Source organism: Actinia tenebrosa, unplaced genomic scaffold (genome assembly GCF_029948245.1).
Source record: "Actinia tenebrosa isolate PJP-AT-01 unplaced genomic scaffold, QUT_ActTen_1.0 PGA_scaffold13__45_contigs__length_12533684, whole genome shotgun sequence".
NCBI lineage: Eukaryota > Metazoa > Cnidaria > Anthozoa > Actiniaria > Actiniidae > Actinia > Actinia tenebrosa.
The window spans coordinates 8,523,867-8,551,366 of NW_028292573.1; the positions used below are offsets into that span (position 1 = coordinate 8,523,867).

Genomic DNA, 27,500 nt, shown 5'->3' on the forward strand with positions numbered 1-27,500 from the left:
CGTCACAATGAATGTACATGTTTCTGTTGAAGGAACTGGCACAAGGTTAATACGAAGCTTAATAAGTTTTGAACTGGTCGTTTAAAGAGAGGTTTTGTACAACTGTCTATTCTAATGAAATTTTTTATACTTTTATCAATCGAAATTAACCAGGTTATCAACAAAACTTGCGATATCTAATGGCCATCGCGATGGACAAACTTCAGGTAGGGGTGCCCTCCTGCTCCGAGCCGTTCTAGGGTCGTCGACGGCAACTTTTTCGGAAACGTTCGTGACGACCCTAAGAACTTCTGTGAGGGCGGTCACGGCAGGCGCGGCGATCGGATTGTATACTTACTAAATTGTACATGTAACTTACTACTTGTGTCACCACCGATACCAATTGTGTTATAGCTATTTCCTCGAGCGGTTGATCTTAAAACTTTCGATTCAATGAGTTTCGAACAAATTGCAAGGTGTAATATGAAGTAATAATTGCTATGAGCCTTCACTTATAGCTCCACCTTGATTTCATGTACTTGCATTGTTTAATTCAGGTGTACATGTGTTTCTCCATACTTGTCAAAATATCTTAAATTCCATTTTCTTTATCAGCCACCGCTCGTGTTTTTCCATCTAAATAGTCAGTTGTCCAGTTGCGCTGCAACGGAGATGTACCGGTTGAGGAGTGAAAGGCTTTAAAAGGATTTGGATAATCAACTTTTTTAAAGATTTATATAAAAAGCATAGCAATGCCGAGGCTGATGTAGTAGCGATCCCAATCATCCGAGTGCTAGAGATTAATCGGATTCCAATCCGAGGCTGATATATGTAATGGCGGATATTCCAACCGCAGGCTGATCGTATACGATGTCGAATCCGAGGCTGACGCGAAAAATCAGTAGATCATGAAATTTAGATTCCGTACGGAAGGTTAAAATTACATCGAGTTCACTAGAAGAAATTAGAAAGGGTAAATAAAGATTGAATGTGGTGTGATAAAAATTAAAATCGGTCAGCTGTTTTGTCCAGATTGTAATGTTTTGCAGACAGGTAACTGGTAGCATACGAGTCCCAATCCGATAGGCTGGTAGTATCAAATCCGGAAAGATTCGTTCGAGGAGAATATTCGTGTTAAATTTCTACTGATACAGGTAGGAATATCATGTATAGAAATCATGAGAAGAAATGTATTTATCGGATTCGGTGGTTGGTTGATTTTGACACCGTTAGGATAAAAAAGAAGATTTAGTATAATGACCTTTGTTGAGCCGTCCGCCCGACTGATTCTTGAATCCAATGAATAGTCAATCCGGACCGGCTCTGTGCACTCCGACGCGAGCTGCACTTTGGGGATTTCTTTCGAGGAAGTGGCTTAGCAGCTCGATTGAAACTCGCCGCATTTTTTAATACTTTCGAACACTGTGATTGGCTCAATCGGACACAATACTCGTCGAACCGTCATTGGGTGTACTAATCCCACAATGGAGGAAAGGAATGGGGTTAGTTCTGAATGCAATCAGCGCGTTGTGTGGGGTGAGGAAGAGTTGCGTGACGGACCGAGCAGGGGCGTAAAACGGAGTTCTATGTATACTAATCGGCTCCTTCGCGCTCCAGTACTGGGTCCGCAGACCTTGACTCTTTACGTACAGAGATGAAGTCAGAACCTCTAAGTTAAGATCTGAATGCGTCTCAACAACGAGAAGGAGAATAAGAGAATAACGAGCTGCTGAGCATAAAATCAAACACCCGAGGGTCCTTGAAACCAGCAAACTTTTTTTCTATCCGAGTTTTCTTTAGAGGAGAAGTAATAACCATTACCTCTAAACACTCATATTTCCGTGCGGACTCACAGGGATATGTCAGTGGCGATTAAGGTTGGGTGAAAATGACTTTGAAATATCCCGGAGAGAATGACCTGTCTACTCGAGTACATTATGAAGATCAACATGGGGTAAAAAACAGTAGGCGTTTTGGTGACAGCTGCGAAAAAGGGCTGTCATTGGCGACAAAAGAAAAGCCCCCGCAAAACTCAGTCACGTTTTTAAGACGAGATAAGAAATATTAAACGACGTTATCGGCTTTAGGTTTTTGATGCGTGACAGCACGGAAGTGCGTGATAACTGCAGGTGAAGATACAGACTGTGAGTGAATCACCCGAGTGCCGAGCTGAGCGTATTATATTCAGTTCATTCTATCAGAAAGAATCCTTATTCAAATTTACAAAAAAGTGGAGAAAGCACTACTTTACCAAAGGATAAACCAGGGTTTCACAGAAAATGCCATATTGGCGGTGATGTGCAGACCGGTGAAAACCTAAAGAAACTTCTGAAGACCTGGGATAAAGGTCGGTCCTTGGGTTGTCAGTTTCACTCAGTGATGAACTTTAGATGGGGTGTTGTCAGCATCTCTTCAAAATGCAAAATTGGCTATCCGAAATGAAGTTTAAAAGAATTATAGGGCTAGTCACACGTCACAATCCACAGTGTCGAAGTAATTAAGGGTTTTTGTGCGGCTGCGTGGTGTTAAACATGTGTGACCAGGTAAGTCCGTGGATTTGCGTGTAAATCGTGAAGCTTCTCGAGTTATTATTTTTCAATTTTTGCGCGAAGGTGTTTGTTCTCTCAGATTTGCGACTCTAGGCATGTTTCTAGAAATTCGTGTGAATCGTGGGGAACGTTTCGTATTAAATGTTCTTGTATCGTGCGTCGTGAACTGTGCGGAGACCCGCACCATCGTTCATAGTTTGGGTCACACTTTTTTCTCTACGGTGCTTCATCGGACGGGATTTATTATCGATATGTAGTGTTCACACGCGGGAGGGGTCGGCATTGGGGATAAAAAGGGGGAAGACGACGCGCGCGAAGGAGGAGGGCGAAAAACCAGGGGGGATGAGAGTAAGGCACACAGCGACCGGCGCATTTTAAGCTATACGCGCGCACCATCATTGGTCAGTTGGGTTGAATAAGACGGCACGAGGGGAGAAGTTTACTTAGACTTTGCTTGTTTTTCGATCTTTTCGCGCGTTTGTTATTTGTATAATCAAATCAAAAACCTCCAGTTTCCTTCATTTGATACGCTGATCAAAACACTTGGGATTTGTTTGGGAGAACACTCGAGAAGCTGGAAACCACTCCGCTACGGCGTCGTGGTTTCCTAACGCTCCTCTCGTTGTCTCTCAACATCCCGCGTGTTTTGATCAGAGTATCAAACACGGAACCTGTTTTTGATCTGTTTAATTTTTACATGTTTTTTTATCTTGTTCTTGTTAAAAAATCATTTTTTTCATAATCAATCCTATATGGTAAATACACTTACTCCAAAACAAATAGCAGAAAGGCAAATGAAAAACGTGACGTACGTGTTTAAAACACACAATGAAAGCAAGTTCGTCAAGGAAAACAAGAACAAATAGGAACATGTTACCAAAAGCCAAACACAAACTACTGAGCCATCACACGTAAACAGAATTTTATTGACGTTCACGGAAATGTGAAACGTCAGTTTACCCGTACGTTTTTAGAAAATAATATTTTAAATGAGTGAAAAAGGGACAGCAAGAGACTCCAAATAGTAGAAAAAACAAAAGAATACTTGCGTGTGGTGGAAAGTTTGTAAAAGGTAAAAGGTTAAAATACAGAAAATGATTAAACCGTGGTTACGTTTTGCAAGTAAGGAAAAGACGATCTAAAACTCTCTATGGTTATCCACGGTATACCGCATTCTTTACTTTACCCATACCCATGGCGGTTGTGGGGGTCAACCAGAAGGAAAAAAGCCGCACTTATTTTGCTGAAGGCTGATCATAATGTTGAAATACCACTCGTTTTTTGACAACAAATATAAAATAAAAAGCTTGGAAAAGCTTAAAGTAACATTTCTTTTCGTAAGTCAGTTACATTTTCTGCAACACCAAAACTCTTTGATGTTTCTGTATACGCAAAAATAACTTGTAATAAACTGATAAACAGTATTGTACAGATAAAAGCAGGTATAGTAATAAATTCAATTAAGAAACCTTTCAACCTTTGGGAACAGTTTGTTTTGATTGGTTACCCCCCCAAGGTGCAAAGCATTATGCTATGGGAAAGTATCTATAGAGAATAAATATTATGATTGTTATGTCCGATGAATAATTAAATAAACCGTATACAAGCGCAAAATTTATAAACAACGCACTTAAGGACGTTTCGCTAGCCAAATATAATGTTAAAGTTAAAACTGGCTTGATAGTCGATGAACAACATAAAACGCTAAAATGAGCCTAACAAAATAGGGGATCACCATGCAGACCTTCAAGCAAAAATGACTTAGAAGTCAATCATGTCGGCACCTACGTGACTGAGGTATTTGATGAGTCATCAAGTGTGAAAACAAACATGGAAGAAAAGAACAAATTATCCGCGGAAAAGGGTGAGAATGTATTTATATAACTAATATTTTCAAACGATTCCTTCTATGAGATATTTAAAATGACAAGGAGAGGTTAGCGTTCGTTTTGAAGAAAAATAAGAGTTTCGAGAAGTTTTGATATTTTTGGTTTCAACAAACAATGAGCGTCATCACGACGAGCACGCGCGCAATAAAAATCATGCGTAGAAAGAATGCTTAATTCTTAAATTCTTAATGCATAATTCGCTCCGTACTTCGTCAAAAACACTCGGATATTTCTGAACTTAATAAATCTAGTAGCTCAAAGATTTAGGCCTTTTTTAATAAAGTTAAAACTTTCTAGTCACGCTTGACTTTACGGGCCGATTTGCTACTACTGATTTGTTCTTGCACTTTTTTGCTTAAAAAGCGAACAATTTCCATGAAACTTTAGATTGTTCGTAAATAGATTGTTAAAACCTAGTTTGTCTGCCAACCTTACTGCACAACTACTTGGAACCGAAACAGACGTGTAATTGATATGCGATCCATAGCTCTTTCAATTATATATGTCGGCGTTTGAACGTACACCTTGTGGCGACCCGCAAGGCGTTTGCGTGACGACCGACACTAAAAACGGGTGCGGGGGGGGACTTATCTGCTTATGAAAAGCAAACACTCAAACCTTAATACTTTTTCTTATTAGAAAGACAAATTGACTTACCGATCAATTAACTACTTAAAAATCACGGAAACTGATTGATGAAAGATAAAAAGGTTCTTCAAAACATTTAAATGTATTGAGCCATGATACGACCCTATTGGCTCAGGGTCAAACGGCTAAACAAGCCAGTGGAACTTATAGCATGTAAGGTTGGGTGAGGAGTATAATTGCCCGGCACTGTTAGTTTCCTACTAATGAAGTACTCAGCGAATTTGTAAAATCGTAGCCACTCTTGCTCGTCAAATTAAGCAAGCTTAAAAAAGTAGAGGCCAGCGGGAGTTTACAACTGCTCGAAATTCTCTTCTTCTTCTTCTTCTTCTTCTTCTTCTTCTCTTCTTTCTTCTTCTCTGCTTTCTTTTCTTTTTCTTCTTCTTCCCCCCTTTTCTCTCTTCTTTATTCTTCAACACTTCAAAGCTCTTCTTCTTCTTGCATTGATAATAATAATAATAATAATAATAATAATTTAATTCTTACTAAACGCATTTAAAAATCTCAATGCTTTTACAATATAGAGAAATATATGTATATATACACTCTAAAAATAAAAAAATACAAAAAAATATCATAAAACAGAAAAAACTAAATAAATTGATAATGAAAATATAATAATATTTTTTATACAGGCAAAATAGATAAGAAGCATGTTCCTATAAATGTTATTTAACGTCACATCGTTGTTTGAAAAAATAAGATTTAAGAATTGTTTCTAAAAATATATAATGATATATGAACTGAGATGTAGCTAACTGCATTTTTCGTGGGACGATATCAGTTTCATAAGCTGTCCATCTGAAATTATTCATCACTTAGGAAAAAAGCTGGATGGTTAGGATGACTATGCTCTGGTTTCACATTCCAGGACATTCAGTCAATTAAGTCTCTTTCCTTCCCGAGAAGCAATAAAGTTTCGTTTCATGTTTATGCCACCCGGTTAGCTCAGTTGGTAAGAGAGTCCTTTTGGTCTGCGGAAGGTCGTGGTTCAAGCCTCGGCCGGACCAACTTTAAATAAAAGTTTTTTTTTTTTAAAGTTAAAATAACTGAGCAGAAGGTGCTGCCTTTGTAACTATATCTGCAAATGGTTAGACCTTCAAGTCTTCTCGGACAAGGACTTAACTTATAGGCCCCGTCTGTCTTTACCAAATAGGGCCGGACCTTAAGCTGCAGGACGGCAACGTGGGCGACAACGTGGGCGAAATTGAGGCGCTTCAACCTTCTATTGTATCGTCATTTCGTGTTTACCTAGTATTTTACTCAATAACGCCATCCCCGTTTTAGAACGAAAGGACGTCTTTTGGAAGCGCTTTACTTATAACGAAAATCAGCAAAGATAAGCTTTTGGCGTAGCCGTTCTCTTTAGTACGTAAAAATAGGACATTTCACGTCTCACTTTCAGCATAAGACGGCAATGAAGCACAGTATTTCGTACATTCCAACGAGTATCTATTGAATAAGCGCAATTAGTGCTATTGTATGGTTGCCGTCGTCGTTGCCGTCTTGCAGCTTAAGGTCCCTATTAATAACCCTGTATAAGGCGGACGTAAAAAGACCCACTAAAGACGCTGGTGATGACCATCTTCAGTGCCCGTGCTAAAAAAAAAAACTCGAGGGCCACAAGTTAATCAGTTAGCGAAATTTTAGTCGCGTGTCACCCCGCATTATATAAAGTCTTCAATTAATCAATCAATTAATCGCCATTAACATAGGCATATGCGGTTCCACTATTCCTTAAGTACTCTATCTGTGACCCCTAAGCTGATTCAAATACTCAGGAAGGCTTCAGAAAAGGGGTTAGGGAACCATTCACAGATTAAACAAGGGGGAAAAGTGAATAAGCTATTTCATTGACCTAAAATCGGATTTGAGGGGAAAACTTTCCCTCCGCATTGAAAACGATACGGGCTTAGTTTTACCCTGTCTTGACCTAATTTAGGCCGGTGAATCAAATAACTTCTATTTACCGCTGTTCAGATAAAATTTGAAACTGAAGATGAAAAGAAATGCAAAAAAGACCATAGGGTAAAAAAAAAAAAAAACGTTAAAGATGCATGCTTGTGAAAAGCAAAAAGAAATGCAACTAAAAGTAGCTATAAAAGACTAGAAATAGTACATGTATAAACTCATCGAGTCCGATCTCGACCATCGTTTCGTGGTCATTCTAGTGAATTCGAGAAAGGTCTGTTCAATAATACTTTTTTGGGATGTTTTTAATGAATTATTTCTAAGATTGTAATGATGAAACAGACTTGCTAGTTGCATTTTTCGTGCGACGATATTTCATAAGCTGTCACAGTGGCGGATCCAGGATTTTTCAAAGGGGGTTTGCGTTTCTTAAACTGTGTATAATTCTCTTTGTTTAGGTCGATGTTTCACAAAAAATTGGCTCTAATCACCTAATTGACTATCTAGTACGGGCCAAGCTATAATACACGACCCAACGCAAAACTACTAATATTTTTTTATTAAAATTTATATAAGACATACATCTATTACCTAAAAGATCAAACCATCAAGGGGGGTTCCGTGGACCCCTTCGACTGGATGACTGTGCTCTTTTTCACGTTCCAGGAAATTCCAGTCGATTAAGTCTCGGAATGCGGGGGAGACTAAGTCGATTACAGTGGCGAGAGCAGGAACAAAAATGGTTCAAATACCTAACCATCATCGCTCTGACCTTGGGGTGGAATATTTTGAGCGTGGGCAAAAAAACAGAGTTGGATTTTCTTAAAAGGATTTTTAGCAAACCATATGATACTAGAAGTAAATTGGCGGGTTGCCGATTTAGTTAACACATTTCATAGTGACCTACAAAGGGAAGGGAAAAGGCTCTGTCTTGTAAACCCGGCGTGTTCAATCGATGAAATTCTAAATCGGAAAATCGATGGATATTAATCTCTTCAATTGTATCGTCCAATCAATAAAAATCGCGCATCTCACACATTTTTCTCAATCATATTATTGATTTATATTGATTAGTATCGAAAAATATTGGCTAAAGTCGAAATAGTATCGATTAAGATATATCTAACCTTGAACTGACCTGCGCAACTTGCGTCATATACGTAGGCCGGATCACATTTTTTCAATCATCAATTTCTAAATTCTATTTATCGATATTTTTGATTGTTATGCGGAAAAACCAACGACATATTATATGGGCGTATCGATTTTCCAGTCTAGTTTTATTGATAGCATGAATATATTATCGATAGCTATCGATGAACCAGCTTCCTTAGTAGACTGATAGTTGTCAAGTTGAACACTTAATCGCTAAATGAAGATTAAAACAAAACAGTTTTCCTTAGTAGACTGATAATTTTCCCCTCTTGTCTTTCATCACATCTGATCTGAGTAGTGAACACGTCACGCAAAGCATGAAGTGGACAAAATGACCGGTATTTTTCTGAGCTTGAAACAACGAAGCAAACATGGCTGGTAAAGTGATTTGTTTATTTATTATCCCTTTCCATATTTTCTGTTTCTTTTAGGCACATAGATTATTTTTTAGGTTAAAAGAAAAACAGAAAAAGAAAAAAAAAAAAAAAACACACAAAAAAAAACAACAAACAAGTAAACGAAAATAAAAGGTGGAGAAGCCAACTGCTGTTGCACCTAAGATTTTGAATTAGAGCTTTGAATAGACTCTGACCGATAAAGACTGACTCTAGCCACTGCAAGCACATTTCTTCATAAACATTATGACCCTTAAGCCATCACATCAAAACGAAAAAGCGTTTTAGGATCCGAGAGCTAACTTTCAAAGAGGTCGTCCATTGGACAACCATGCCTTTAGGGTTTTACTGTGCAGCCAAAAATCTTGGTCATCAATATTATCATAATCGAAATGGAGAAGCAATTTCAGATTCATTTTATGTGCACTATTTTTTTCATTTTTCATATAGTTTTTTTATATAGTTTTTTTATATATAGTTTTGGGGGGGGGGGGGGGGGGGGGCTAAATCGGTAAAAAACCTGACTGAAAATCATTAAGAAAGCTCTTTTTTCTATTCATCAACAATCACTGCAAACAGAACAGGAACAAATATGTTGGTCGTAAGCTGGCAAAACTACTATGGTTGTAGGACAATGGTTGTATTTCATCCTGAACGCCATACATTCCCACAACAGTAAAACCATTTGTCGAATCAGTCTCGGTTTGGGAATCAAGGATTTGACTAATGTTTAATTCGGTCCAATCCATCTAGTAATTTATCTATTTTAGACCTTTTCACGTCCAGTAAAAGGACCTCTTAGTTCACGTCCAGTGAAAGGACCTTTTAGTTCACATCCAGTGAAAGGACCTTTTAGTTCACATCCAGTGAAAGGACCTTTTGGTTCACATCCAGTGAAAGGACCTTTGAAGTTCACATCCAGTGAAAGGACCTTTTAGTTCACATCCAGTGAAAGGACCTTTTAGTTCACATCCAGTGAAAGGACCTTTTAGTTCACATCCAGTTAAAGGACCTTTTAGTTCACATCCAGTGAAAGGACCTTTTAGTTCACATCCAGTGTAAGGACCTTTTAGTTCACATCCAGTGAAAGGACCTTTTAGTTCACATCCAGTGTAAGGACCTTTTAGTTCACATCCAGTGTAAGGACCTTTTAGTTCACATCCAGTGAAAGGACCTTTTAGTTCACATCCAGTGTAAAGGACCTTTTAGTTCACATCCAGTGAAAGGACCTTTTAGTTCACATCCAATGAAAGGACCTTTGAAGTTCACATCCAGTGTAAGGACCTTTTAGTTCACATCCAGTGAAAGGACCTTTTAGTTCACATCCATTAAAAAGGACCTTTTAGTTCACATCCAGTGAAAGGACCTTTTAGTTCACATCCAGTGAAGGACCTTTTGTAGCTCCGTATCAAGTCATGAACAATATTTTTCTTTTTATCTTTTTATATTTATTTTGTTTTGCGTTGACAAAACACTATGTATACTTTTTGATTATGAGAAAATCCCTTAATGGATGTGAAAAAGTCGCTCCCTCATTAAGGTCACATCCAGTGAAACTAGCATGTGTAATTCCTAATCTTGAACCATATTCCCCAATTAAGTTTCTTTTTACCTATTCTATTTTTTCCCCCGGTGTAAAAAAAAAACAAATAAATTTTTGATTGTGAAAAGATCCGTTCAATACATGTGAAAACGTGGCTCCCAGTGCTCATGTTTTCAAACTGTAGTTCTGTCTAAAAACTCAAACTTTAATCAGTTCTAAGCACAAATAAAACTGTGTTTTTGTATCTGTTAAACACTACTATTTGAGGCAACCACAGTGGTTCTTTATAAAAATCTTTATTAAACCCCTTATGAATAGGAGAATCACAAATATTTATCACTCTCCCCACTCCAACAACCCGCCCATATATCCACCCCCTCTAATAAATGATTTTCCCCATACAAAAATTCAAGGTCATATTTATCATTTTACTTTCTTATAACAAAATAGAAGACTAGATTATACTTCTAATTCAGTTTGATCACTTCGATTGATTTAAAAGGAGATGCAATCGATATCTATGGTATCCCAGTCGGAAGGATTCCTTTTTTGTTTTCTTTCTGATTCCTACGCAATTTAAAAGCTTCTTTTATCTTTTGCTTTTATCGTAAATTTGCATTCTTTCTATTCTTTTTTTTTCTTCTTTGGATAATGACACTGTAGCCCACGTCGAAAAGTTGCGTTCATATTTTTATCATGTTTTTACTTTTTATACTGTCACAGTGTTTTATAGATAAAGAAATACAAACGCACTTTATTTCCAGCTATGATAGCTTGGAGTTTTAAACAGCATTGCAGCTGATTAATGCATTCTTTTATGATTTGAAAACTACAAAAAATACTGATGAGGTAATTTGAGCAATAAATACACAACACACAATGCGGTTAATCAGTCATTCAGGGGCCCTTTCTAGATCGAATTAGAAGTTAGAAGTTGAGTTTTGGCGAATTTAGGAATTGAGGAATGACAAGAAGCAAAAAAGAAAAGAAAAAAGAAAAGAAAAAAAAAAGAAAAGAAAAAAAAAAATCATAAGAGTGCTAAGGAAGCTGTTTTTGTTCCATTAGATTTAATTTTTAAATTTTGCTATAGGGATATTTAACAGGACATACTTCCAGACTTCGAGTGCTGAAGCCGTCTTATTGCAGCGCGAAGCATTTACCGGCTACACCGGAGATTTCGACCCCGACAAACCGGCTATCCGGAGATTTACAGACTGATCAGGAAGCTCGGCCGAAGCCTAAGGGAGAGGTTAGTCGGCCCCTAAGACCGTAGATGATTAACCCCTTTTTGTTTAGCTTCGCACCAGTGTCCCAAGATGTGCAAAAGGGACAGCATGGTGGTCTTTAGCAAGGGGGGGGGTTTTTTCTCATCAAAACACTTCATAGGTATATTCAAGCGAACACAACGTTTCCCTTGCATAAACGTTACACAAGTACAAAGTGAAAAGAAGACAAAGAAAACTACTTTTAGGCTGACCAGGTTATAACAGTAATATCCGGAGAAAACTTTCCCAAAACATTCCAGGATCTGTTGAAAAAACGCCTTGATTTTCGACTAACCGAACGTTTAGAGTAACAGAGCAGATGGATATTAAGTCGTTTCACAACCTTTGCTTTAACCACAGAAGCAGCAGTAAGGGGGACTCGCGATCGATGCCGTATATTTGCGGGTTTTACCCGGGGAATTACGAACGCGGGTACAGCAGATTTACGGGAATTCCGCGGTGTGTCCTTACTGCTGCTCTGTTGGGTACTGCAAACGAAGTATAAAATACGTCCTATATAATGGATACCATCAAAAGTATCAAGAACAAGACTGTGCGCAAACTCAGAACCCAGGTTTTGGACAGGTTAGACGCAGACTTTGCCTTTACGACATTTATGGAAGGTAATACGGATGAGACTATGACGCAGGAAAGAAGCAGAACAGATAATCGACCTAATGCCCGAGGGTAATTACCGTTTGGAGTTGACCTTTATAAAGTATCTGGACGGGGAATGGATTATTGAAAGGGGCCGCAATCCCATTAGAGCGTCTGGTAAAAAGAACCTGTTCGTCTTAAGTAAGGCTACCAACCCGGGAGCATTAGAAGGAATTGACATGTTATTCTATGAGGTTGCTTACCCTGTTACAGTGGTAATTTACGGGGCGTATGAAATGCCCACGCCAGATGTAAAGAAGTTACAACCAATGCGACATCCTGGTAACTGTGTTGGTAAGCTAGTCCGGGAATTCTTTGAAGATGCTTCCCGTGGTGGTAAGTTAACCTTAAAGCGCCGAGAAGCCATTCGAAAGTGGGAGCATTCTACCCGCAAGACTGGAGGAACCATAGCCAATATTAAGAAGTTGGAAGTGGCATTAGAGCGGCGTATACACGTTAAAGATATCACAGACGGGTTTATTTACTCTGGGACTCACAAATATGGAGGTAGAGGAGCTCCTATTGTTATCTACCAACATAATGGGCACGCTTGGCGGGAACTAAGGTTTCCTAAGAAGGTTAAGACCTCAGTCTACAAAGTATCTCCGTTAGCAGACTTCGTTCATGAGAATTCCATCTGGTTAATGGACGCAGAAGGTAGGCAATTTATGACACAAGACGGTACTTTGTATAGACCCGAAATGGAACAGCTGAAGATAGACAGCGTTTGTGAAGACCTGGGTGAAGATTTTCCAGAAGTATTAAGTTCTCGTTCCCTGGACTTCTTAGCCGCAAAGAAGCGTAATGGCTGGAAGCCGACTCCTAGCGACCTTCCAATTCCAAAAGCCTGCATAGAACATGGTCACGGAGGTCTTTGGAATATGGAATACGACGAGGACGAGTATGTCTCGCTGGATATGAAACATTGTTACCCTGCGTCTTTCAAAGGCCTAGGAGATTGTAAAGAGTATTATGACCGTTACGGACATCCGGGCAGCCAATTCTTTAGGGTAGCTTTGGATGGTACGTACGATGCCCCAGCAACAGGATTCGTTAGATTGACCAGCTGGAAGCTAAAGGAGGGATTACATCCCATAATTTACGCGTGGTATGGGAAGCATCTGCAAGAAAAGGAATGGATCCCTGTGCCGCTATTAAAGTTCCTTGAAGAACGGAAACTCCTTACGTACGCTGCTCATGAGGCAATATTATGTCGTCGGGAGTTTACCAAATGGCTGCCAGAAGACAATGCTACCGCCCGCATAGTTATTGGTAAGTTCACTCAGGGCGCAAAGGAAGGGGAGAAGCACATGCAACGCCGCTTAATCACAGATAAAGGAGAATTAAGCTTCCTCGTGCAACGAGCTCACGACCAAGGTTCAATGGTGTCAGTAGAGAAGTGGGATCATTTCACAGATTCCCTGCAACAATGGAATGCCTTGTGTTACTATCAAGACCACAGACCGCAGTATTACCATCTGCGTGCTAGCATGTTAGCTTACGCCCACATTAATCTCTTAGCGATGTTGCTTGCGGTTTGACAAGGAAGACATTCCAAGAGTAGCTACTGACTCTTTGTACGTCAAACCTGCAGTGCTTGAAAAGATGCAAGAGTTCTACACCGACGACGAATTAGCAGAAAGCGGGCAATGGAGGGTCAAGGACGAAGAGATAAAGGCCTGGCGAGCAAGAGTAACCTACGACGGTAATCATACTAAAGGAACGGTAACCCCGACTGAGGAACCATTACCAAGTGTCACAGACCCCATTTCTTACCACCGCTTCTCTTATCTTTACGGAACAGGAGGCAGTGGTAAGACTACCAGAGTCCTGCAACTATTCCCTAAAGTAACCGTATTAACTCCTACACATCGTTTAGAACGCGAACTCACCGCTATGGGCTTTGAAGCACAAACTTACCATAGTTTCTTTCGTTGGAATGGCACTAAATGGGTCCCAGAAGCTATTCATGATATTCCTCCTGTGATCTTATGGGATGAAATCTGTACTGTGCCCTTAGAAATCCTAAAAGAGTTCGTAGACTTCCTAAAAGGTAAGTGCCAGGTAATCTTCGCAGGAGATCCTTGCCAGCCACCCCCAATAGCAGGGGAAATGCCCCACGAATGGTTAAAAGGAATGGTAGATTACGCAGAGGAAATTAACACCGATTACCGTAGCAAGGATCAAGTAAGGAACCTCAAAGCGGAACTAAGGGGCCTTACAGACGCTCAGCAATGTAAAGTACTCCGTAAGAGAGTACGAGCCAAGTCCTATGAGGAATTCTTACAGGCCTGGAACCCCAAAGATGTTGTCTTAAGTAGTAAGCGTGCTTCTCAGGCCCGTATTCAAAAAGATCTGTTAAATATTCACCGCGAAAGATTCCCCACTAATCTCGTACCCGTTTGCTATAAGCCCCGAGATACCAGAATGCAGAAAAGAGACGTACGGGTACCTGGCACTGACATTACTTTAGAGAACGCAGTTACCCACGATAAAGCCTGGGTGCAAATGAAAGACGTAGAAAGGATTACTTCCCACCCCGATTGGAGACTTGGTTACTGCATGACGGTACATAGTGCCCAGGGATTAACCGTAAAAGAAACGATGTGGATCATAGACCAGCGTTTGTGTTGGAGTAACTTAATTTACACCGCCGTAAGCCGCGTAGAATACGCCAAGCAATTGAAAAGAGCTTGGGGTCCGCAACTGCGTTACGATAAGACCCCAGAAGACGTAGCCAAAGAGAACATTACGAAGAAACTCCTTCGCTACAAGCGCCACGACGAAGAAAAAAATATGACGTTCGACCTCTGCGTGGACGACGTCTATAAGAAAGGGGCAAGGTGTGCCAAATGTAACATACCTCTACTATGGAGGTTTGACCCGAATGACGATCAGCAGTTCTCCGTGGATCGTATCAACAACAAACGCGGGCATTGCAGAGGTAACGTAAGACTGACATGCCTAGAGTGTAATCGGGCGCGCGGTGCTGCGCTACTCTGAGTCTTTGGGGACTATGAGCAGCTCTTCCATGACAAATCCACGACTTGGGCCATTTAGGTAATACAACACGGGTTGCCCTTCCTTGGTGACGGACTTTGAAATCTCATACGTTTCCAAAGACCAGTTAGGATCCGTGGCTCTCTTACTGCCACCTTCGAGTTCCCCCGGCTGATAGAGGTATCTGACCACTATGTTGCGGGGTAGCTTTTTTTCCTTCAGTCCGACCGCCCTCGAACTTCTGACGTAGGACTTGTGTTCCACGTGTTTCTTTTTTATGGCATCCCTGGGTTTTATTCCCGTAGCCCTGGCCGCCTCGTTGTTCAAAGCCGCGATGACCTGGGGGAGCCTCTGAGTCCATTCCCTGTTGCGTTTGGAGGGATCTTCCAGCTCTTTCCAATACTGGTACCCAAAGAGACGCTCGGCCAAGGTTTTATTAAATCTTTCGACGATGCTCTGACCCCTGTGGTACTCAGCTTCGGCTCTCCTAATTTTAGTGCTGTGGTCTTTCAGGGTCTTAGTAACCACGCCCATGAACTCTGTCCCCGCATCCACTTGCAGCAGCTTAGGCCATTTCAAGACGCGCTTATAAATCCTACCTAGGGCTTCTGCGACTTCCCCAGAATCCTTGCTGGTTATGGGTTCGGCGTCCTTGTATCTGCTTGCGATATCAACTACGGTCAAAGCGTATTTATAGGTCTTTCTTCTCACCTTATCGTGCGGTAAGAAAAGCAAATCCGCCTGATGAACTTCATTGGGGGCATTTACGGTGAAGCTGGGTCTGGGAATGTACTTGGGCACGGGAAGATAGACCTGCCAGAGGGTTTGTTTTTTTAACCAGTTCTTAGCCGTTTCTTCTGATACCCTGGCCGCGGTCGCGAGTTTTTTAATAGCTGACGCTCCTTTCCAATAGCCTTCAGGCCCATAGTAAATCCTTTTAAGTTTGTCCTCTACGCGGCCCATTATATGAATAGAATCGCGCTTCGCTTGATTCAAGCGAAGGATAGGACGAGATTGATCTTACGTCCGTTAAAATCCACCGTCTTTCCGTCCACTTTAATGGTGATGTTTATGCTTTCCACCAAATTAGACAAGTCATAGCTCAAAGAAATGGGAGTGTATTCTACTGGGTCAAATGGATTACCCTTAGGTAGAAACTTGGACATAAGAGAAGACTTTTCTTCATTGTTGTAACTATGGACTAAATCGCAATAGACTTCGTAAGAGGATGCGACTTTCCATTTCACATCATATGTACTGCCGCTATTTATCGTGGTACTAGTAAGACCCAGGAGTTCTACCAATGAACTGTCCTTCAAATTAGCGCTTCCACTATTTTTCTTGAACTTCATTTCATGGGGTAATCCTGTGGTAAGAGTATATCCATGCTTTGCTAGCTCCTTAGCCAGTGTTATGGGGGTGTAATGGGAATCTGGTATTTTTGGTTTGGTGCCGGAAGTTCCGATGACAAAGCCATTAATTAAATTATACCAAGAATTGTACAAAGAGCAACTAACCAACCGAACCCTTTCCGCGCGGATGGGAGGATTCAGACAAGTGGTAAAGTCATTCTTGTCGCTTTCCAAAAAGACGATCATTATATTAGATACGCCAAGGCCACGCCTCCTGCCAGCCCTGCGACTCCTACGAAGACCAACTCACTATTTTTTTGTTTCTTAGAAGGCTGGTAGTAATTCTTAAAGTCAGGCTTCTTTAACGCCACTGTGGGATGCGCTTGCGCATAAAGTTTAAAGGCGTAGTCTGTATTTTCGAAGTTCTTATCCGCCTGCATCTTGTCTTGGTAGTTCTTGTCCAACCAATCCCGGTAGGCTTGTCTCTTCTTATTCCAAGCCTCCACGTCCCTTTGATATTGCTCCAGCGCTAAGTCGTGTCTTTTCCTTTCGGCGTTAGATTCTGCGTTTCTATCACCGCTAACTAATTTATCCAGATATCTACCACCATAATTAGCCCCTGTAAATGCTAAAGCTGCAATAACTCCACCTGCGACTAAGCTAACCATTATATGTTAGGCAGGTACTTTTCCTTTCGTAGGTAATCCTTTAGCATGATAGCCCCGCCAACGGCAGCGGTCATCTTAGCAAAATTAGCGAAGCTCTTGCTTGGGTCTTCAGTAAAGTCTTCTTTGAGCACTTTCTTACCTACCCAACCAATACCCGCAACGATGGAAGTAATGATAGCTGCTTCTTCAACAGTTTTCAACAACGCGGTCGACATTATATTACAAAGCGAGAAGGTTATTCCATTTCAGGGATTTTGCTTTTTCTAACAGCCGGTTCCACAGGTGCGTGATATGTTGCGGCCTCCCACTTTACTTTTGGCTTCGTAGCCCGCCATTGTAAGTAGAGGCTGCCTGCTGCTATAGCAATTCCTATCGCGCCAATGACGTACCCAGGATTGATAAAGGATTCCTCTTCTTCTACCTTTTCCTCTTTCTTTGCTTTGTTCTTCCTGTTCATCTCCGCGAGCTTCTTCCCCGCGGCAACTCTGCCTGGAGATTTAGCCTTGGTAATCTTCTGCTCCTCCTGAGGTTGCTCTGCCTTCGACTCTGGTTCACTCATTTATATCTAAGGACTTGAAGGACTTGATAAGTACTTGACAACGACTTGACTAAGTACTTGAGAATGACTTAAGGACGACTTGACGATGACTTGACTAAGTACTTGACTAAGTACTTGAGAATGACTTAAGGACGACTTGACGATGACTTGACTAAGTACTTGACTAAGTACTTGACAACGACTTGACGATGACTTGACAACGACTTGACTAAGTACTTGAGGCGACTTGATCAGGTACCTCAGTAAGTGCTGCCTGAAAGACCTTTTCGACTTCTCTGTCCTTCTTGAAGTCCTTCCAAGACACCAGTACCTCCTTCAAGTCGACATGCTGAGCTACGTGCAAAGCCGCAGAGGCGACTGCCATTAACTTACCGCACTTCAAAGACAACCACCCGCAGGTTATCTTAAGTTCTTGGGCGATGACATAGTCCTCGCTTATGTCCTTCCGCAGTTGCTCCACGTCGTCTATGGGCAGCGCAAGTCCAAGCAATTTAGTCGCAAGTCGGATAGCGGAGTCTGCGACGGCGTCCGTGGTCTTACTTGCAAGGGCGGCCTCGTACCTCTTATGGAACTTCTTAACCTCCTCTTCTGACAACTTGTTAACTTGCTCATGGGTAAGTTCCTTGCCTATCATTTCTTTACACTTCCCCGAAGACACAAGGATGTTGAGTTGTTCCTTGAGGTTACTTTCGTCTAACTGTGTGGGGACTTCATCTAAGAGCTGCTCAATCTCCATATACATTAACGTCATAAGGAAACCTCAAAGAAAAGATCATCTTGGAATGTTGATGCGTCTTTAAATGCCGCATGTATTCATGCAACTGTTCCTTGCTTATCTCACCGCCGTAGTCGCTTAAGATGGTTTCCAGGTCTGACTTGCTCGGAGTATAAAATACGACCAGGGAGCCTATGTTTTCCCTGAAGGGCTTAGAGACGCTGGTAAGCTGCTGCGAGAGTAACCAAACGCTGATATTGTCATGCCTACCGCTGAAAGCAAGCTTCACCAATTCGGAGGTGCGCTTTTTTACGTCATCCCCACAGGCAATGTCATCCAATATGAGTAAAGTCTGTGTATCTTTAGGGAATTGCTTGTGCCAGAACTTAAGATGGCTGGATAACTCGTTGGGGTCTAAGATATCTACGAAGAAGTCGTCATCATTCCTGCCTATGCCTTCCCAGGTAACATTATTCCTGTAGGTGGGGCATAATAGCACGATATAGTCGAAGCGGTATCTAAAGGGTCCTAATAGCTGCTCCACGACAAATTGTGTCTTTCCACAGCCGGTGGGTCCTACTATCAGAGCGTTACAAGGTATGTGATCTGGGTTCATATATAGATGGAACCAGTGGAAGCAATGCAAAGAATCGTAGCCGACGCAAAAGATAAAAAAGACACCATAGAAATGCAAAGGGAGGAGATAAACCGGTTAAAAGAGCGCGTGCAGGAATTGTACGATGAAATGTGCGGTCTGAAGCGTGCAGAACGGTTTGGCGCCTTGTTGACGATGGCGACGTGGGCTAAGGAGTCCGTTAAGGACTTCATTCAATATCCCCCCTAGAATGTTAACAATTAGGTTAAGTAATTGTTAAGGAATAACATACCTCGAAATAAAGATGTCTTAGAATGTTAACAATTAGGTTAGATCTTTGTTAAGGAATGACATACCTCGAAATAAAGATGTCTTAGAATGTTAACAATTAGGTTAGATCTTTGTTAAGGAATGACATACCTCGAAATAAAGATGCCTTAGAATGTTAACAATTAGGTTAGATCTTTGTTAAGATGTTATATAGTGGTTATCGTACTGTTATGTATAGATGGACTGCGCGGCGTGTAAAAAGAAGTTTAGCTCCAAGCAAAGACTACAATACCATGTCCGTAATGGCGTTTGCACAAAGAAATTGAGTAAAGTTTGTAAGGATTGTGGTAAGGAATTCAGTACTGTTCAAAAGATGCGACAACATCAGGACAAGCGTATTTGCATACTTTGCAAGGGCTGCAATAAGGAATTCCCTTTGGGAATGCAGCAACACTTAAAGAGAGGAGTTTGTGATCAGACCAGGCAGTGTGGTTTCTGCAATAAGATACTTAGTAGTCGACAACGTCTTCAAACGCACCGGAAAACGCATGAACTAAGTTATAAGTTCCACTTTAGGAGCTACGACTTAGAAGGCGTGGATTGCTACCAATGTGCGGATTTGATGAGCCGCTGCCCGCATAAAGAGGATTACTTAAGGAATCGCATAGATTACCATAAGAAAATAGTCCGTACTTTCCCCTCCTTTGAACGCGCCGAAGGCGTTCCGTGGACTAAAAGGGAGTATTGGAGGCAGGAGTGTAATCGCTGTGGTTGTGTCAGAGAAGAAGAACATATCTTCAACTGCTTAACAATTACTTAACCTAATTGTTAACATTATCAGACATCTTTATTTCGAGGTATGTTATTCCTTAACAATTACTTAACCTAATTGTTAACATTATTGGGTGTCTTTATTTCGAGGTTCCCAGTGTCTTAACAAAGATCTAACCTAATTGTTAACATTATTGGGTGTCTTTATTTCGAGGTTCCCAGTGTCTTAACAAAGATCTAACCTAATTGTTAACATTATTGGGTGTCTTTATTTCGAGGTTCCCAGTGTCTTAACAAAGACCTAACCTAATTGTTAACATTATTGGGTGTCTTTATTTCGAGGTTCCCAGTGTCTTAACAAAGACTTAACCTAGATGTCAACGTTATCAGACATCTTTTTTTTGAGGTATGTTATATGCTAGCCTACGCAGCTGCCTTTCTGGGAGGCATTCTAATTACCCTTTCAATATATGGACTGTATTACTTGCGAACTACCTGCCGACTGCATTACGACTCCCAAAACACCTAAAAAATACACCTGCCTTCATTGCGACAGGGTATTCTCCGAAGGATCCTTTGTGGGGCATTGGTGCTCTGCGGATCCTAAAGCAGACGTCCTTACGAATGCAGAGGACTCTCAGGCTCATACTTGACTACGTCAAATACCCACCTACCATCCTTTTTACCATGACTCATAACATGGGTAACGTCCTGCCCTTCGATGACGTACCTTATCCTATCGGGCGCCCAAAGGGTGTATGTTCTTTTTTTATTCTTTAAGACCAAGCGCAGGCGGTCCAAGTCTTCGAAGACCACATAATTCTTTATCTCGTAGATTTCCCCTATTCCTAAATCCTTCCAGTGTGTTTGGATGAACTTTAACTCGTTAAATTTATCCTTGTCCATATATTCTATGAAATATCTTTAAGTGTGTTGCCAAAGTCTCCGAGGTTTTAAAGACCTTACAACACCACCTGCAGGGAATTCGTAGGTGTTCAGCATACGCAGTGATCTCCCTGCAGATTTCGTCGTAGTCGCTGCCTACGAGCACCTTATAGCCGTTTTCTTCATACCTCTGTAAGAGTAGTTGCTGATCTTCAGATAACCTGCCGTTGCCTTTCGGGGTCTTTAGCTCTATGCAGAATCCACAGTAATGTGTATGCGCATTCAAGATCATTAAGTCGGGTTGACCGCGTTGATATCCTTTCTGCCAGCACTTTATACGTTTGCCGTCCGAATCCTGCAGTTCACCTAGACCAGGGGCTATGAGCATTTGGGGGTAAAACCTGCGGATGTAGTCCACTACCTTTTTATGTAAGTCGAACTCATTTTCTATTTTGAATACCAACTTGTTTGGACCGTCGAAGCGCTTGTCTATTGCATATTTACCCGTCTTACGCAGCGTGGGTAGGACTTCCTCAAAGACCCAATCACGAAACTCCACAGCTTTGGGTAGTTTGGAGCTAAATATCAGTTCGTACAAACCAGGTTCGGATATAAACACGGCATTTGGTTGTGCGTTAGCGAGGGGGCGGTGATTCGCAGCCCCCTGTAGATCGACCCATTTTTTCTGGTATTTCTCAGATACGTGTGCTCTAATTGCATCTTTGGGGCGCTCATAGCCCAACGCCAAAGCCACCTCCTTCGCTTTGAAGTACAAAGTTTCGCCTTGCACTATGCATTGCAGTTTCGTACCGTTGTTTTCAAATATTTGCAGCATTGTATATCTAAGAAACATTTTAACCTTAATAGGCAACACTTTTAAGTTGGTTCATTTCTACGCTCAGTTGCGCGTCAGACACCACAAAGACGTAGCAGTTTATCTTGTCGCCGTCGCCCGCGGAGGCATTTTTGGTGCGCTTGATCTCCAATGTTATGCCATCCTGGGTGTTTACCAGCCGCAGACCCTGACCATGTAGGTCTTCGTCGTTAATGGTGCGCATGTCAATCCATAACGCGTACTTATCATTAAAGAATTCCTCGGGGCTAATTTGGTCGCCAAACTTGCGCATTGCCTCCCTGTACACGTCTGCGGGCTTTATTCCCTGCGAGTAGACCTTGTTTGGAACGCCGTTGATATTCACGCCGACGTTAGTAATGTTGGGGTTGTGGAACGCTTCGGAGTCGCGCTTACCGGCTTCGTAGGGTTTGGCAAACACCAACATCAACCCCGTGAGACTTCTTCGGGGGAGGTTAATACTTTGGTTAATAACCTCATCCGTCTTATCCAGGAAGCTAAACGTCTTATACATCACTACGTGGTCGTAAAGGAATGCCTTCCCGGAGCTGTATTCCATGCCAGCGCTACGTGCCAGATCTTCGCTGTACACGGTCTCGTACTGCAGCTCTAAGTTGGTGATAGAATAAGGATCGACAGCCCCGCTAATCGCGCTGTCCATGCCTCCAATAACGTTTGTAGTGTCTGCCAAGGTTACTTCAAACTGTAACTCGGATAACTGCCTGGGGTAGTACGCGCCATGACTCGTAATCACTTCGAAATCCAAAGGGATAACGTACTTGCTACCATAGGCGGTCTTCACCCTCGTCGCGTCTGCTACTGCGGTTGCTCCGCCGGAGTCCGTAGGCGCGGGGTTGGTTTCACTGCGAAGCTTACGAATAATAACGCTTCCAATTCCCTGCTCTATCTTTTGTGCACGGTCAAAGGCTGTTAGCCACAGGTCCTTATACGTGGTGTACAAATCGTACCTATTCAAATCCAAGAGGGATTCCCCTGCGAACTTGATTCTCATCTTAGAGACGAGGTTCCTACCCACGTTATTGACGGTATAGCGCTTGTCCTTGGTGCTTGGTTGTATTGCTAGGTCAAACCTTAGCGCCAGGGTGCCAGGAACCAACACTAGGTTATCCGTTAGGCGGGGTACGCCCACATACAGCGTCTCCCCTGGCTTAGCGCTAGAAGGCGTGAATGTAACCCGGTGAAAGGTGCGTTCTGCTTTCAGTCCGCCAACCTGCTTAGGTAATACGTTGGGATTTAACTTTGAGCTTATCATATATAATGGAAGTAGAAGGAACGGATTTTGATCCCCTTACCGAAGAAGGCCAAGTCGATATTAACGATGAAGAATATGAAACCCTGCTTCCTGATGACAATGTAGACCCCCGAGGCCTTTTTGATAAATTGCTGAGCAAGTATGGCGTCAGGGCCCGCGATGCTATGCGTTCCTTGAGAGATAAATTTAGGTCTAAGAACCCCCACACGCCTATTCCAGAATACTTACAAATGGAATCCCTTGGCGTGCGGTCGGACTTAACAGCGGACCTCCTCAATGACCTAAGAGAGCGATACCCAAACATAAACCTGGCTACTTTGGACTTCCAAATAGGAGACAAAGGGCAGGTTCAAGTTAGAGAATCGGGTAGGGAAAAATGGCACAACCTGTATCAAAGGAGAAATACCAGCCTGCTTAACAACCAGCTTCCAAAAGGAGTCACAAATGCGCTGGGAACGCCCAACTTGACGATGCTAAGCACTTTGACTCAAGAGGAAACAGAAGCTGCTAAAGGGGCCTTTGTTAGAGGTATTTCGAAGCCTGGCTACAAAGATGCCCTCAGATCCGCAATTAAAGTACAAGAAGAGCAGCGGGTAAGACTCGAACAATTAGAGACCGTCGAAGAGGAAAAAAGCAAACAACTTAAAGAACTTCCAAAAGATAGCGACGCGACTGGAGGCTTAATGAGATACTTAGAGAAAATAAGGGCTGAAAGGGAAGCACTTAAGAATGAAATACAGGAAAATAATATAACCATCGATGACCTTACGCGACAACTCGATATGCTAACCAAAGATGAGGGTGGCATCACTAAGCTCCTTGATGATTTTAAGGAGGATAACATAGCATTACAAAATAGAATAGAAGAATTGGAAGACGAATTCATGAAACAAAGTAGGTTAACCACTGAGAGTCATGCCGCTGAAATTGCAGACTTTAGAGCTAGGTTGACTAAGCTGTTGGATGAAAAAAGCGGTGTGGTAAAAAGGTTACAGACTGCGGTAAACGAAGCGGCGGGGAAAGACGTAGAACTACAGCGCTTAGGACAAGAATTAATGGAGTCTGTTAACAGAGAAAGACAAGTAATGGTGGACAAGGCAGTGGCGGAGGAACAAATACGGCAACTTCAACAGGCCGTCGAAGACTTGGAGTACGAAATAGATCGACAGCGAGTAATAATCGAAGATCAAACGCGCCCTGAAGAAGAAAGGGAGGCAGCCCAAAAGGAAATAGAAACCCTTCAGGAAAGAGTCGCGGAATTACAAGCGCAAATAGAAGGTAAGGAAAAGGAGCTGGGGCTTACCACCAAGGAAAAGGTAAAAAGAGCCCTTTTGAAGTATGGCGTTCCGCTGGCATTCGCGGTTGCTATTAGCACCGTAGTAGGAGTTATCCTATCCGCGCTTAAGGCTACGGGCGCGGGCGTAAAGAAATTAGGCAATGGGCTGACGGCCTTGGGAAAAAAGATGGCAGCCGGTCTTCCTGGGCTGCTGGGTTCGGTTGTTTCCTTGGCACTTAGGGCCGGCGGAGAACTGTTGAAGTTTGTGGGGAATAACATTTGGATATTAGTAGTAGCTATTGGGGTGGTACTCTTGAAGAAGATGAAGGTTTAATCTTATCTGGGTACGTTACTGGTGGCTTATCGTCGTCAGGCATCCGAGGTGTTCTCGACTGGGGATAAGTAAAGATAGTATTCGCGCCGCCTTGATAATGCGAAACTAAAGGTATGAAAGTCATAGTACTAATGGTCTTATGACTCCAGGTAGCATCCACCGGGGGGCCAGCTGCCGGATAGGTGGTATTTATCCCAACAATACCCGAATGGGTGCTCCTTGTGTCGCTTGGACGAATTTGAAGCCTCGCATGTTGACAATTAGCTATTATGTGAAAAGTCACCGGCGTTAGGTTCTCCGAGCTCGTGGTCGTGGGCTCAAAAGTGAAGTGGGTTAAATGCCTCTTATTATTTTTTTTCCTGTAGGGTAGTAGTGGGTGGTCATTCTCATCAAGGATTCTAAACCCAACATTGCAATCATTCCACGTACTAATGTTAATAGTGCATATGATTATACCAAGACCTCCAACCTTCACCTGCAGGTTGGTATCATGCCAGCTATCGTCAGAGTACTCCTCCTCCTCTAAATAATAAAAAAACGAATCTTCCTTTACATGTGGGTTATTCATATATACCAGGAAATAAGTTCCCTTCTAGAGGCTAACTACCGTAAGCACGCTAATAGTCTTGTGATTATAATTGTAATCTCTTTTATCATCTATGCTATTTACCGTAACCTTCCCCGTATCGTCTACTCTTATCTGCAGCTTTACCTTCCCATGACAATCGGCGACCATATGAAAAGTCCAAACGGAATGATTTTCAAGGCTGCTGGGGTTAGGCTCTACGGAAAAATGTGCAGGCTCCCTGTTATTATCTTTTACGCGCATGGGCTGCAGTATTCCGTTGTCGTCGCAGAAACGAAATCCTACGTTTGCATGGCTGCTCGCGCCAATGCAAATACTACAAAGGATTAACTTCTTTCCGGAGTAGTTCAAATTCACTGACATGCCCGTAACATCAACCCAAGATGCCTGGGTGTATCTTTTCTCACCTTTGTAAGTCGTATAGACACAATCTACTCCAGCTACGTAGGGGTTGTTCATTGCCATATATAATAACTCAGACCAATGCTTGCAGCTGCTAGACCGGCTTTTAATAAGTTATGGTCATATTCCTCAGGTATCGCAGGTAGGACCTTCTTTGATGGTTTCTTAACTGTGGGTAGCTTCGTTTCGTGTGACTTTTTTGGCTTCTCTACGAAGTGAGGAATGTTCCTAAGAGTGTCAGAGTTCACGTCGTTCACCCCAAACTTCATATCCTTAGTAGCTCGCTGCAGTTTGTTGTTGTATCCTACTACAGAACCAGTATTTATAGATAAATTACTAGGCATTAACCAACAACCCGGGGCTACTGCATAGTCCAACCTCGCCTTAGAATTTTGTATGGCTAGTTGGTAACGCTGTACGCCCTTGCTAATGTCGCCCTCCAAGATTGAACTTTCAAATAAGATCAAGGCTTCGGCTCGCGTTTCTTCTGCGGCGCCCGTATTTCCGATTATGCTGGATCGGGTGTTTACCTGAGCTCCAAGGATAGAATACACGTAAGCTTCTATGCTGCGGTTTAAACGGGCAAGGCCGGCTTTGGTTAGTCCTTTACCTTCTGGGGGTATGAAATTAAGATATTGCTTTGTTTGCTCGTCGTTGGTAATTTTGATAATCAGTGGATTAGCCCCTGCATACTTACCGCCCTCGTCTTTGAACAAAGGTCCGTCTCTAACTTCCTTAGTGGTCTTAGCGTTTGGTTCAAAGAAGGTGCTACTGTCGTGAGTTTCTTTGTGATACCCAGTGTTCCATCGTAGATTCAACGCATGAACTTCCTTATCACTTAGCTCGTGTCCACCAATCCCCCAATAAGCCCAAATATGCCCCAGACCATTGTTAGCGCCGGCAGTGCATCGGAAATCCTTCCCTACAACGTCAAACTCCTTACAAAGTCTGTCATAAGCCGGCACGCTGTATTTATTATCTCTTGGATAAAACGTGGCATCTCCCGGCAGCGCAATAACACCCATTTCATGCAGTATTCTTCTAACCGTGAAGTGAAAATGAAACATAAATATTGAATTCTTCATCAAGCTTGCGCTTACACCACAGCCGCTAGTGGCACACCAAACTGCAAAGTTTAGTTGCTGCGGCCAATAACGCATGTTAGGACCACTTAACCATTCATGAGATTCCTTAGCGGTGGTATGAACAATGGGTACGTCTTTGAAGATATCCCGCACCCTTAACGGAAAGGAATGCTTGTTAGAAATCCGCATGTTCAACGTTAAATCCAAGCTTGGGTGTTTATCAAATGAAACTGCGGGTATCGGATAAGTACTGGTACCCAGCAATAATTCCTTTGACCAACTGGGTTCAACATGCGTTGGCGCTGGCGTTGGCTTATGCATTGGCGAATGCTTCAGTTGATCGTCTATTTGATTAACCAGCGTAGGCTTCAAATCCTCGTTGCTGTACATCCTAGAGCCGTTATAGTAAATACCATCGGGTCTTCTTTCGAACTTACTGGGGTCTGCATGTGGAAACATCTTCCTAAATGCTCTCCAATTCCAGTAATCCCGGTTGTCGTGATGTGGCTGCTCCTGTATATCATTCCCAAAAGCGTCGTACATTAGTATATATAATGGATGTTATACCATCAGCGCCTCCACTTTATCCTGAACTTCCTAAGGAACCTAACGAATTAAACGCTGAAAACTTTCGTCTGAATAAAGCGAACTTAATCCTGGCTTACTTGGAAGGGCAGACAAAACACTACGAAAAAGTTAGGAAGAAATACGTTAGAGCCCGGAGTACGCTACATAAGATTTCGATAACTTCAGGATCCATATCCGTTGTGTTAACGGGCTCCGGCGTTGCTACTTCGCTTACTGGACCGGGAATAATCGTTGGAGTTCCTTTGGCTGGCGTTGGGGCAGCCTGTGGTATTATTTCAGCTGTTGCTACGGGTATTATGA

At 42.2% G+C, this 27,500-nt stretch overlaps 1 protein-coding gene across 2 annotated transcripts in view; it reads left to right on the forward strand.

Annotated features, from left to right (window-relative positions):
* The window catches only part of LOC116292308 (general vesicular transport factor p115), a 66,292-nt gene that overhangs the window by 25,904 nt on the left and 12,888 nt on the right, over positions 1 to 27,500 (forward strand). The window lies entirely within an intron of this gene.